This window comes from Lepisma saccharinum, chromosome 2 (genome assembly GCF_977018435.1).
Source record: "Lepisma saccharinum chromosome 2, izLepSacc3.1, whole genome shotgun sequence".
In the NCBI taxonomy this organism is placed as follows: domain Eukaryota; kingdom Metazoa; phylum Arthropoda; class Insecta; order Zygentoma; family Lepismatidae; genus Lepisma; species Lepisma saccharinum.
In genome coordinates, this window is record NC_139230.1 from 194,308,238 (window position 1) to 194,321,104 (window position 12,867).

The 12,867-nt window shown below is 37.2% G+C and overlaps 1 pseudogene; it reads right to left on the minus strand.

Annotated features, from left to right (window-relative positions):
- Positions 1-3,322: 3,322 nt before the first annotated feature.
- Positions 3,323-3,423, minus strand: LOC145984580 (U6 spliceosomal RNA; annotated as a pseudogene).
- Between the last annotated feature and the right edge of the window lie 9,444 nt (positions 3,424-12,867).

Sequence of the window (12,867 nt, forward strand, 5' to 3'; positions counted from 1 at the left end):
GTCCTATAGGGTGGGGCAAGGGGGGCCACGCCCCCTGTAAAATGAAATGTAGCAAAAAATTCCGAATCTCGCACATCAAATTTCATTTCAGTTCCAGTAATATATTAACTATTGCAAGGGTATTGCAGGAACATGGTAACTTCAAACTGAAGCAATTTTTTGAAGGGACACTAATATTATGGGGAAAATATGTATATATTACACTAATTGGATTTTCTGTGGGTCCGGAGACGCACTACATACGTCCCTTTCATACCTATCAATACATTAAAACGGTGTCTCATTAAGGATTTTGACCACCTTAATCAGAGGGTCCGCACACTCCCATGATATTATGCCTTAATTTTTATTTTTGTGAATTTTTAACTTTTTTCTTCTCTCTAAGGTTAATAGCGTCTATAAGGATGAATCATGAATTGATGAAATCGCTGGTAGATTTATTTGTCGATACCAATATAATAGGTTTATAATAGCCTCACCCAAAATACCAGCAATAGGCCCTCGGAGGCACTGGAAGGTACCGGCTGCTAGATCGTTGTGCTAATGATACGTATCCCCTGCTGAGATCCTCCCCGCCCCTCTCTCTGATGATGATGATGAGAACAATATATACACTCGAAACGTTGGACTCTAACGTCGATTTAATCCGGCCCGAGAACATTTGTTCGAATCACGTCGCCAGGAAAGCTACAATTCCTCAATTCCTAATTTCGATTGTTTCTCTTTCCTTCTTTGACATGACTGAACTAGTTTCGAAAGCCGTAACATGATTCTAGCACGCTTCCATTCAGGTTCTCGACTGATATTTACTTGCAGCAAAGAACTCGAGCAAGTCCAGTGTATGGCGTTTACATACCAGTCTCTGCCAATAGATCCCGAGATATTTATTACAAAGAAAACCGCAATAGCAAACCAGGAACATTGTTTTCCAAGCAGCGAGAGCGCTACAGATGCAATGTTGATGTTCCGTAGTGCATCTGTCATACATTGTTTGGTGCTTTCGTTACAATGGAATGATGCTACCATGTCTACGCACGCTTCCGAAAGTACCCACATGGAAAGTGAAGATGCAAGTTCGGAAGTACGCAAAACGAGGCCTTCCAAACCGATTTGATATGGCAGATGTTCCTTGTCTATAGGACAATAAACGTCTGGAAATGTAATACTTAGAACACAATTCTGTGAACAATATTTTCGTCGCTTCCTCATTGAACGTGATTGAGATAAGTCCAGCATCTCTCCCACGAAGAATTTGAGTGTCACATCTTGAAAATAAGATGATTCTATCAAGGATCAAGGTATCTTGAAATCAAAGTCTGTACTGTAAGTCAGAAGAATGTTTACACAACTGAGGAAAATTTTATAGGACTTTTAAAATACAGAAGTCAAAATATGCCCCCATCCCCAGTATTTTCCCAGCATGATAAATAAAAGTACTACCCCTACATGTTTTCAGTGTGATTAACTTCATACACACACACACACACACACACACACACACAAGACAGGTTTCTTATTTTGTTCAAATTGATGTTGCTTGTTTGATTTATTACAGAATATGTACATGCAGATCTACCTAATTTTAGAGATCAGTATGTAAAAGGTTTAACAGTATAATTGAATAGGCCATGTATCCTACAATTTCTTTATTCCATTTTTTTATCTTTAAGTCCCCTTTATGTACAGCATGTCTAATCAGGAATGGGCTTACAGTTTAAATTTGGGCCAGAACTACGTGCAATATGCCTCCATGGGGTATTGAACTAGGGTCCCCTTCATTACAAGGCGACGACGTTATCACTACGCCATTGCGGAGGCCCCGAGCTCACGATTTCTTATGAAACTCTTGGGCACGGTTTTACATGAAAATGATTTTTCTCATTAAACGTCTACACTCGGTTGAGGCACATAGTGGTTCGGATCCCACTTTAAACTGTAGATCCAGTCCCTTTAGACTTTCTGTACATAAAGGGGACTTAAACAAAAATTCAATCAATCAATTTTTGAACTTCTCTAGCGTATCAAATGGGTTTCCTGCCTTGACACAGGATTTAAACATGCAGAAAATGTACTTATTTTCAAGCAGTTCCTACGTTGGCTCCTATATCGATATATAAAGTAATTGCACACGGTAAATTGCCATTCACTTGTAATTCGTTTGTTTACATTTGGTTCACTTACAAATTTTAGCAATAAATCGTTATATATGTTCGTTAGTTTCCCTTTTATAGTTATAGCTTTAGTTTATTACCTACTGCGTTATCTCGTCATATTATTTCAGGCTAAAAATGTGTAAACTCATTAAATTATCACATTATTTGCGGAGCAGAAATAACTTGGTCTTACAATTTTTCCATCTGTCCATGGCGCCTATGGCATGCAGAAGAAATCTACCATTGTAGAACCTTAGGGGGAAATGTAGATTCGAGCAGGACTCGAATCTGGTCTCCTGAATGCTCTGTAGTAAGATTGAATGACACGCAAGAGACACGCGTTCGATTGCGGTCAAATGTGTACCTAGAGGGTCAAAGCTACCGGAGGCTGGTGCTCCGTATATATCTTCATGGTGCGCTGCAATGAACTGTGCAGGCGACACTACGATTGATCATTATCATTATTTCTTCTCCCACACAAAATTACTACTCGATATTCACAGTTTGTAATGAAAACAGTTCATGAAGCAAATCTCTGGAGCAATGTTCCGCTTAGTGACACTCAAAGTAGCCTCAGTTGGGGATCACTTCAGTTTCACGAAATGCAAGTTTCATCTTGTACAGTCACGGACACTTCTGGGTTGTAACAATTCCGTTGAATGTTAATGGCATTGCTACAATCCAGAAATGTCCGTGACTGTACATACAGCTAATATTAGTCAAAGTATCCTTCGTCATGTTCGTTCATTCCGTATAAGGTCGAAAAATTGAAACAAAATCGCCAATAAACAAAATAGGACGTCTGTTCTAATGTCAGTGCAATTTCTTTCCCTAAGAAAGCATAGAACGTAGAAGAAGAAATCGATGGACAATTTGCTGTAACACTATGCATGTAAACCTGAACCGTATGTCCAGATTTGCTACTGACAGTCGTTTCTTCCTTCCATGGTATCATACTAAAAGAGACAGCACGTTGTGGAAATGGTAATTCCTATTTCAATTTGGTTATTTGAGGTCGATTTCCTATCCCTTGGGTTAATCGCTACGATACGCACAGAAAATTAAGTGCAACAAATCCATTGCCATGCATCGGCGTGGCATTCGATAAGTGTGTCTGTAGGGATTCGTTGTTCCCATCTTTTGTTTTGCTTGTGACGTGGCAGTGTTTGCAGAATTTGTGGTGGGCGTTTTATGTCATTCTTGCGCAGGAGTCATGCTGCTAGTCTCTATATCGTTCCAATTTTAATATATTTACCGTCGAAGCGAGTATCTGGAGGTGAACCTCAGTTATATAAGACTTTCAAAATATCACATATTTGGAAATGGTGGAATTTATGTTTAGCTTGTCTTAAGATTTCTTGGGGCTCTTTCTTATAATAGGCCATTAGCATTCCCACATGAACAATCTTTTAGTACAATGATTTTTTTTTCTGTTTGGAAAAAACTAATGACGTAGTGATGTCTAAAAGTTTCTTTGCTTTGTAATTAGAATTTAAATCTTTGAAAATATTTTGAATTTATAAGCTAAGTATAGAGAACTTATATTGTAATTAAACAATGCAATACTGCGCCATCTCTTATCTTAATATGTAATCATTTCACATCAGTGCTCTCAGTATTGTAAGTCATGCATACTTGAATCCAAAATTCTACACTCATATGTAATGTGGGAAGGGGTGGCTTAAGGACGGGACGTCCCGTGTGGCTGCCCGAGGCGCCGCCCTCGGGGGCGTCAAACCTTAATCAGCACCAAAACCTTATTTCTGATTGCATAAGCATGGTTATTTTTTGTTTGTTTGAGTTTATTTTTAAGTCCTCACAGAAAGGCTAATTGGGACTGGACCTACATTGATTGATTTATTGATTGATTTGGTGTTTTAAGTCCACTATATGCACAGAAAGGTTAATTTGGACTGGAACTACAGTTTAAAGCGGGATCCGCACCGCTATGTGCGTTCACCGGATGTTATCTGTTTTAAAAAGATTTAAGCGTGATAAGTAATTGCAAAATCATGGAGCAATTTAAGGTTAGAAATTTACCCCAATGCCATTTGAAGTGCCAAACAAGGTTCTTAACCTACAAAATGGCGGTCGCAACTCGCGAGTACTCGTAGAATACAGGGCGGGCTAAAAAGATGCTACCACTTATATGGCAATTTGGAGAGGGGATGAGTTGAATGTTTTTATGCCTTGCAAGTGATTATTATAGACATGTTATAACAAAACTGAAGTTGATATGTAATTGATATGTGTTACTTGCTGTCATTACAGGTTTGAAAGTGAAGGTTGCAGGTATATAAAAATATACTAACCGTACTACCTTGTCAATACAAATAACTGAGCACGCGTTTAATTACCAATCTTATCATTTCCCTCAATGTCATGATTATTATTTTCCTTATTATTATTATATGTTAAATATGTGTAGAATTTAATAATTTTATTGAACACATTAAACAAGTACCGATATTTCCATGGGGAAGAAATACTATAATTAACGTTGTCCTATGAAGCTCTTCGTTCTTGAATCGTTTCTAATAAACGCAAATACAAATGTATAATGAATATTACCTTGCTGCGAAAAGTATTCTCTACTAATTAACCTAATAGGAGTCGTCCTGGATTCCATCAACGTAGCGTGAAACATTATTCTGTGCATTCTATTAGTCAAATGTATAGCCTACACCTCGTTGCCGAGCATGTTCAGTGGTACAATGGGATCCATGAGTATTACCGTGGAAATTGTCCATCACCATTTCGTGAACTCTTTGACCCAATAAGAGCTTCAAGAAAGAATTGAAAGAAAACTCAAAACAAGCTGTTGACAACTTCTGGACCAGCATACATAAAAATCCATCGCTTAAAAACATATGATGTTTGAGAAAAATTAGGTAGTAGTGAAAATAGTTTTGGACAATTTGCACGGTAATACTCATGGATGCCACTGTACATACACAGACGACCTACTTGCCGAAGGATCCGAGTTCGATTCCTTGTCTAGGGAGCAAGGAGTGTCCTTTGCGGAAAGCAGACTAACGAGGCTCTGGTGTCTACACCAACAAGCAGTATAATCCTCCATGGGGTTGGATATTGTCCTATTTGGCCGGTGTGCCGAGTTCCCCTTTACAGCCTCTGCATTTAACTACATTCACCACCGTACAGGATCAAATGGAAATTCTACCTGGATTATGAAAACTTTGATCTTCACTTTTTCCGGTGATGAATAGCACATGTTAGCATCTTTTACACGTGTTCACGATAAAGATTTGTACTCTGCACCTGCTTTCTGAATAACCCTCTACTTACCAAGTCGTCTGGTAGCAGTGTCATCTATAAGTACTTTTTGTTTTATATTATAGGAAATAAAGCCGAGTCGGCTAAGTGGTCTACTTTCGATCCAGCAATCCAAGTACCCGGGATCAAATGCGGGCTTGAGGATGGATGTTATCTGTGATTGTCCCTTCATCAATTTCATCTAATCATCACTCATCCGCCCGACCCTGTGGCCGAGTGGTTAGCACATCGCGCTGCGAAGCCAAGGGTCCCGGGTTCGAATCCCGGTCGGGCTTGGTTGTTTGTGAATGTCCATTCATCCATTTCATCATTTCATCACTCATCCCCACCTTCGCAAATTAGCCAAGAGGCACAAAACGCGAAGTAAAATAAACTAAATCAATCAATCAATCATCACTCATCCACATCTTCACGATTAGTCAAAATGTGATGAGAAGCAACGCGAAACAATACAAATATCTCATCTTCGTAAAAGTAACGTAATTACTTCTTAAAGTAATGATTTACTTTTTCAAATGAGTAACTGTAACCTATATACAGTATTTTGGGGTATATCTGACACTCAGTTACTCTTAAATGGTGACTTTCCGAACACTATCATTTCTCTTAACCAAAGAAACTACAGACATTTAGAAATATAATTTTTATTAAAGTTCTTTGCATGTTTCCTGATGAATCGATATAATAATGTGATATCCGGCCGAAAATCGTCATCCTTGGAATGTGTGTATGCATTACTTTCATTTGTATTTTTATGAAGGGACCATTTGGCCCCTTTCCCAAAAATATCCAATTGTTCATGATTATTATCCCTATTAGGGAAAAGGAAATCTTATTAGCACTAATGCAAAATTTATTGAGTTGTTTATTATGGCACCCTCTCAAATTTTTTACAGTGAGAAACTTATTTTAGTTTAACTTTTTCATTGCTTTAGAAACTTACTTCATGGGTAATGTTTAAGAATAATTTTACTTACTATTTGGAAATAAATGTCACCGAAAATTGTTTGAATTTCAAAACTAGAGATGGACAAAGTGCATTATATTACATCAATATGCACCGCCATCTCTCATTAGAATATGTAAACATTCATTTCAATGGTTTTTACAAGACATGTAGTTCTCTGAATCCAGTGTAATGTGTGCAGTGGCGTAACCACAGGGGGGCATTGCATGCCCGAACCTGGACGAAAACCATTTTTAATGGGGGATTGAAGTAAAGAAAAACAAGGATAGCAGAATCTAACTGTAGCATAACAAAATTATACTTAAGATGAATTTAGTTTTCATATATTTCTTGTCTCTTTCTTTCAAACGGCCAAGTTCATCTGCAGGGCGGGAGCACAGAGGGGCAATTGCCCCCCCATCGATTTCAAATTTTATGCAAGAAAAATACGTATCATAAAATGTTGTTTCTCGCTTCGTTCCCAATACCTGCTTTTCTTGCAGCCTCCAACCAAGTAAACGTCACGGCTCGACAAGTGGTACATGAAAAACTGTCCGTGACGAATGCGGCCAACTACATATACGACCTTTGCGTCGAAGTTCTCTGGGTTCCGTTATCACTTTTTTGGCTCTAATTTAGGTGTTTTGTGTGTGACGGAACAGAGATGAGAAATGAGAACGGTTGAGTTAATTTGGAAAGCGACCAAACTCTTTTGCACGCACTTTCAAGCTTATTTATCGTTATATTGCCTGTTGTAGAATGGAGCGCTAAGTTCCTGTGAGAAATGACGGGATGACGTCATTACTCCACATTGAGCATGGACACATGTAATGCACTGGGAGTTAACTGGAACAAAGTCGTTTGTTCCTATTCCGGCTCCAGGAACAAGAATGCGAGGGCTGTCGAGCCATGGGTTATTATTGTTATTATTATTATTATTATTAATGTATGTAAGAAGAAGGAAAGAGGGGGGAACTCCAGAAGTAGCCCCTCCTCCACCCGCCTACATTCAGGGGTATGCACTGAGTGTCCTGGAGCCTTTAAAATAAACCAGGACGTCATATCAGCGGAATTTTACGGTTCCCCCGTTTTCTCTTTTTTATTATTTCATAATTCAGTAGAATACAATACAATACAATGATACCAGAAAACAATACAATGTATTGGATCGGATATTCGGGTATCCAGAACAATATACTATTGTTAGTAGTTGAGCTGATAGTGGATAAGAGAAATACAAAATGAGGGTATAACAAATGTCGGATCTAAGAGTAAAAGAGGATTAAAAAGAATAGAGTTAGCTAATGAAAGTATGTAAGTAAGATAGAAGTAAGAAAGTGTAGTATCTACTGGAAGCCAGCAAAATAGAAAAAGAGAAGAAAGAAAATAATAAGTAAATTTAAAAAATAATAATAAACGAAAATAATCTAACCGGGAATAATCATTAGTAGGATTATATGTGGTTATTATTGGTTATTGTTAGAGGCACATATTTTTGGTACAGAAAAAAATAAAATTTCGGAACAAAAGCAGAGTCAATTAAGGGTTCAAAAGCAGTAAATAAAATTAAATTTCGCTGTTACAGCGATGAAAATGTGGTATATAGAATTACATTTTGGTTTCGAAAAATGTGAATATAATCCCAAATTTGATTTAGAAACTGCACTTACTACACAAAATAAACATCTCCCTTCTAACAACACAGTTATGTCGTTATCAGAATATTAAGTTTATTCCTGTTTAAAGGGGTCCATTCTTGCTTCTCAAATATTTAGAGCAGAATTAATCAATTTTCCGTAAATTGTATAACTCACAGGATAATTCTGACTTAACGAAGTATCGTGTCGGTAAATATACTCGAAACTTCTATTTCAGATTTTGCAGTTTATTTCGCATTATTTCGTGACAAAACAGTGGAGGAAAATGCACCTCACACCTTTCAGAAACATGAAAAATTAACATTACAATGTTTTATTTCACATATCATGTTTTCATCAAAAACGAAATATGCATGCCTGTAGTTATTGTTGATTATTAGATGTTCCTGGATTATTCAGGATAGAAGTCCTGGGGAGCTTCAGTAAATTTGGTTAAGTGCTAATTCAGTCGTGGAATGTGCAGAGGGTGCATGTGAACAAGTGGTAAAAGATCATAATTTAGTCAACCTAGATATGTTAGTTGTATGTTATCACATGAGATGTTGGTTATTGTAATTTACGAAAAGCTAAATGGTAGGTTACGTATAGTACTAAGTTAGTAAGAGTAATGAATGATTAGTGTTTAAGATACAAAATTGATTATCAGTTGAATTCTGTCCAATTATTCCTTGTGACATTCCTCCACTCGTCTTCCTTAGCAGTCTGTTGTCTTCAGGTTGAAGGCAGGTATTATTAGTTAGGTACATTAACATATAAATCAAACTTAATTTCTTTAAGTAACCGAGAATTGACTTTCCATTACGATATGAGAAGCCTCCAAACTGAACCAGACTTGGTAGAAATTATATGATACCTCTAGATCTGGAGAGAGAAATTTTTTGTAATTCAGAAAAAAATGTGTCATGGTTTCCAAGATACCCAAATACTACATAAATATTTTTCCTGTATTTGGGGGGAGGGGGCTATAGTCCTATGACCACCCCTTCGGTATGCCATTTTAATATCATAAATTTTGATTCATCAAGATCTTTAACCAAAAATTTTAAAATTTCTGTTATTAGTTCTTCTAAATATGATTAAGTAAATAAATATGTAGCGTGCTGCCATCTATGAATGAATATAATTAACTTCTTTAATTTAAAAACATAAAGAGAGGTTCCTTATTATTACATATTATGTATTATAATAAATTAAATTATAATTAGAAATTATCTCACGAAAATTTCCTCCTCTTTATATTTTTACTCACTTTCCCGTACTATATAGAACACAATTTTGGGGGAAAAAAAAAAATTGTGTTCTATATAGTACGGGAAAGTGAGTAAAAATATAAAGAGGAGGAAATTTTCGTGAGATAATTTCTAATTATAATTTAATTTAATATAATACATAATATGTAATAATAAGGAACCTCTCTTTATGTTTTTAAATTAAAGAAGTTAATTATATTCATTCATAGATGGCAGCACGCTACATATTTATTTACTTAATCATATTTAGAAGAACTAATAACAGAAATTTTAAAATTTTTCATCAAGTAGTACTAACAATTAAAAGGGACTAAAGAAGTTTACAAGACCATATGCTGACTTTTGGTTGTGGTATAAGAAGTCTCAAAGTTGAAGAACGCTTAGTTGTACTTGCATAAAAGTTCTAGATTTTGAGCAAGAGAGATCGCTTAGTCAGGTGAAATAAAAATGCTATTGAGTATGTGTTTTTGGAAAGGGGCCTGAAAAGAGACTCCTCATAAAAATAAACAAACTCTAAACGAAGGCAAAAGACTGGATATTTATTACGCAGTGAGTCTTATCACAACAATCATTCAGCTGAATTAAAAGAAAAGTCCAGGGCCGTAACTAGGCAGTTGGCCTGCCAAAAATATTAATAAGAGAACACTATATATTTTGCACTATGGGAATTGAATTCCGTTTCTAATATTTTGGACGATCGATATCTACGGGATTAGCCTTTTCTCTTTTCATTGCAGCTTTATTTTTAGGCCTTCAAGTTCATTTATTTTCATGCTGTTAAAAAGAAAATTAATCCTGCTACATATACAGGGTGATCCAAAAGTGCGGAACGGGCCGAATAAAACCGAAATGCATGCGGTTATTGAATTTTTGTTATATGTACATGTAGTTTGGGGATGGGATAAAACCTACCGACCACTTTTGAAATATGGTCGCTATCTCGAAAGCCGCCATCTTGGATCGAGATCACTTTCTTTAAATGGGAACCTAGGCATGTGACACATGCAATTACACTGGAAAAAGCTCACAAACAGGATGGTGGGATTCAGTTTTGCAAACTTTTATTCATGTTAATGCTACAGGGTTTTAAAGAAGTGTTTTCAACGATTTCTCTCATTGTTGCAGGATCTTAGAGGATATGCTCAATGTGTCCACCATTGTTGGCCAGTGTCATATTGAGTAGATTCACCCATTCTTGATGGACTTTGGATAACATGTCGGGTGTGATGCTTGCACAGCACTCGATAATTCTGTCTTTCAAATGTTCCACATCACGAATTTTTACGGAATAGACCAGTGATTTCACATGGCCCCACAGAAAAAAATCGAGGGAGTCAGGTCCGGCGAGCGTGGTGGCGATTCCCCAGGCCCTCTTCGGCCTATCCACCGATTGGGAAACTGGATGTCCAGATAGTCCCTAACACTGTGATCGAAATGCGATGGAGCGCCGTCATGTTGAAAGAACTAAGGGAAACTGCCATACTTGATCATGAGAGATGGACAAACTTGTGTATCCTGGAAGTTCAAATAATCCTCGGTATTGAGGGTACCGTCAATGGAGAGAGGTCCTACCACACTGGTTCCCTATATGCAACACCATACCATCAATTTTGAACGGAGGACTGTCCCAGATGTATCCACCCAATGAAGATTTAATTGAGACCAGTATCTCATGGTTTGTCCGTTCACCTCCCCATTGAGATAAAATTTTTGCTTCATCAGTGAACAACACCTTGTGAGGGAAGGTAGGGTCTTGTAACACCTTACAGGACATTTCTTCTGCAAATTCAACCCTGCGGTCAGGATCGTCCTCACTCAGGTGTTGAAGCAACTGGATCTTGTGTGGATGCCATTCGTACCTTTTCAGAATCCTCATAATGGAAGCACTACTCACACCAGTAACAGCAGCATGACTACGGGTACTAAGGTGCGGACTCAATGTAACTGCCGCCAACACAGCTGTTGATGTTGTTTCATCTGTGGCTACCTTAGGCCTACCTGATTTGGGCCTGTTTGTAACACATCCAGTCTCTCTGAACTTAGCGATCAGTTTCCTCACAGTGCTGTCCACAATGGGAGCTCGTTCTGGATGGAACTGATTGAACTCCTCGGCGATGACTTTCAAGCTTCTTTCTCCACACATCAGGATGATTTCCACGCGTTCTGCTTGTGTGAGTTCCATTTCCTATTGCACCTGCAACAATGGGAGAAACCGTCGAAAACACTTCATTAACATCCTGTAGCATGAACATAAATAAAGTTTTGCAAAAATAAATGCTACCATCATGTTTGTGAGCTTTTTCGAGTGTAATTTCATGTGTCACATGCCTAGATTCCCATTTAGAAAAAGTGATCTCGATCCAAGATACAGATTTCAAGATGGCGATCATATTTCAAAAGTGGTTCGGTAGGTTTTCCCCCATCTCCAAACTACATGTACACATATAAAATTTCAATAACCGCATGCATTTCGGTTTTATTCGGTCCGTTCCGCACTTTTGGAGCACCCTGTATATACAGTGTGTATGTATAATCAAAGAAAAATTAATAGCCTTCAAATATATTAAGATACTTCCGTACAGTTTCCTTCTATCTATAGAGTAACTCAATTTTCTTTTATATCTAATTCATCTCGATATGTACACCATTAGTAGCAGAACAGACCTCCAACCTACATTCAAGCCTCGCCCATGTGTTGTAGAGCAACACTGCCGTCATATTCCGGATGCGAGGTCGTAGATCGGAAAGATTACGAACTCATGTTTGTTACACTGGAGACTACTACAGATATTACTCCACTTGATTTGTTTCTGTTGGTTTTTGTAAAATCTCAAGTGTATCAATCACGAGATGGTAAGCTTCCTGATCTACGACGTTCCATCTGTTCTGCAAACTGGAATGTGAATGCAGTAAGGCTGTACGTACAACACATGAGCGGAATTTGAATATAGTTTGGACATTGTCCTGCTACTAAATGGTGCACATATCGAGGTGTATTAAATGTGTAAAAAAAACTTTGAGTTACTCTATAGACAGAGGAAAGCTGTACGGAAATATCTTTTATTATACTTCTAAGCAGGAAACAATGATATATCCTATACACACACACATAGATTCCTTGTCATATGTTACTAAGTCTTCTATTACTCCAAAATGCAGAGTGTGGTGTAAGAAACTTGAATCTTGTACAACTTTGAAGATATTATTAATTTAAAAAGCATTTTATATTTTAAGATAATTACAATAATTACATAGTATTCATTAAATGAAATATAATTATTTTTGTGCAGTGTAATTTAATTGTGTCCTATATTTCGAACAGAAAATTTTACACAATCGCACAACACGTTGATATGTAAGGTTTAAGTCCATGTTTAAGTCCATGTTCATTCATCAATTTCACCATGTCATCACTCATTCCGATCTTCGCAAATTAGCCATAAGAGGCACAAAGAGCAAAGTAAATAAAGCAAATCAATCAATCAACCACGGTGTAATCTCAAATCAAGATTAACACTACAGAAATATGATTGGAATTCTGTCATGCTGTCGTGTGACATCCGAGT